The 1607-nt window shown below is 45.5% G+C and overlaps 1 pseudogene; it reads right to left on the reverse strand.

Moving 5' to 3' along the window:
* Positions 1–1044: 1044 nt before the first annotated feature.
* Positions 1045–1133, reverse strand: LOC116662879 (annotated as a pseudogene).
* Between the last annotated feature and the right edge of the window lie 474 nt (positions 1134–1607).

Consider the following 1607-nt stretch of genomic DNA (forward strand, 5'->3'; position numbering starts at 1 on the left):
ATGACATGCGCAAGAGTTTATCCACGGCTTACATGTGGCACACACTCTTCTAAGCATTGTGAGTATTCAACTATTTACTGGACAATAACTATGAAACAGAAAGATAAATTCAAGTCCTTTTTGAGAAACAATTTTTTGAAGACATTTCCCCTCATATTGGAAGTTAGATACCCTCCTTGGACCTGGCTCTCAGACTGCCCCTATATTATTAAAAATACAATTACCTGCCTGAGTCCTTGGTATTACTACAGGGTCCACCTTCTCATTCATTTTAGTTTTCCCAGCACCTCGCATAAATCCTAATGGATAAAACATGTTCAGTGAATGTAAGACAGGTGCATAGCCCAAGGCCACTGAAATGTAAACCCCGTGAGGGTAGCAGAGCAGTGACCCTGTCTTTTGTGTTCCTCTATACTCCCTTGTGCTTAGAATTGAGGCTGGCAAAGTAGATGCTCAATAACACTATGAATAAATGAGTGAATGAATGAATGAACGAATGAATGAATGAGTAAACAAACTAATGAACAAACAGTAAAGAATCTACTGACAAAGCCAAGTATGCCCTCTTTAAGGGCACCCAACTCCTTGCCAATCTAAGGAACAAGAGCAAAACTTGAGAACAGGCAGGCTGTGGGTTTCCACAGCGGGCGGCCCCGGGAGCAGAGAGGGGCTCTCCCACCGTGCGGTGGGGCACTTTGTGTTTACTGATGGCTCATTCAGCCTCTTTAAGCACAGCAACGATACAAGAGAACTGGATCTCAAGCTGCTACAAACGCTACAAATTGGTGTCTCTTCTCTTTAAATAAACAAGTCTCATTCAGAGCCTTGGTTCCTTTGACTGTTAGAATGTCCATGACCAGTCACTGCAGGCGAGGCCTACGTGTGTGTTTCTCTGGCGGGTCTGCAAGGGAATCTGGGAAACACCGCTGCCACCGTGCAGAGGGTGTCTCTGCCAAGCATTATGAGTTGCCGCCCACCGCTCCAAGCTCCTCCCCTCCGGGCCCTCTGGTTTTCAACCACATCCTTTTATCTTTCTCATTTCCCTTTTTTTTCTGCTCTGCTTGGTTTTCAATTAGCAATAATCGCGCCTCGGATAAACCTCATTGGCTACGATACTGCCACTGCGCAAAGCTTCTGCTTGGTTTTGATGCTAGGATTTAAAAACAAGCATCAGATTGTATTTTCTATCGGCACAGCCAGTCTCCTCCACCTGCTGTAGACTTTCCCGCTGGCATTCCTGCGGAGAAAATTCAGGTGAGAGGGACTTACGGGTTCAGGCAACTGATGGAAGCACAGAGACCATGGGTGGCTCTGGTCTGATGCTGTAGCTCTTCCTCCACTTGAGTTTGGCTGATTACAGTCCGGGCCAATGGAGCCCTGGGTTATGTAACAGAAAGAAAACAATATGAAAAACAGAAAATCCTAAAGCCTTGTCGCCTATTTGGAGTCTAGATTGTTGCATCTTGGGCTACTTTGTCAACGTTTGGAAATTTGCTTTGGACTCAGATATCACCTGGAAGTGAAGACATCAGAAACGCCTTAGATAGGGAGTGAGCAGACATGTTTCCTTCTCAGCCATGACCTTCCTAGTGACCTTGAAAAACTCA

This window comes from Camelus ferus, chromosome 3, assembly GCF_009834535.1.
Source record: "Camelus ferus isolate YT-003-E chromosome 3, BCGSAC_Cfer_1.0, whole genome shotgun sequence".
NCBI classification, from domain to species: Eukaryota; Metazoa; Chordata; class Mammalia; order Artiodactyla; family Camelidae; genus Camelus; species Camelus ferus.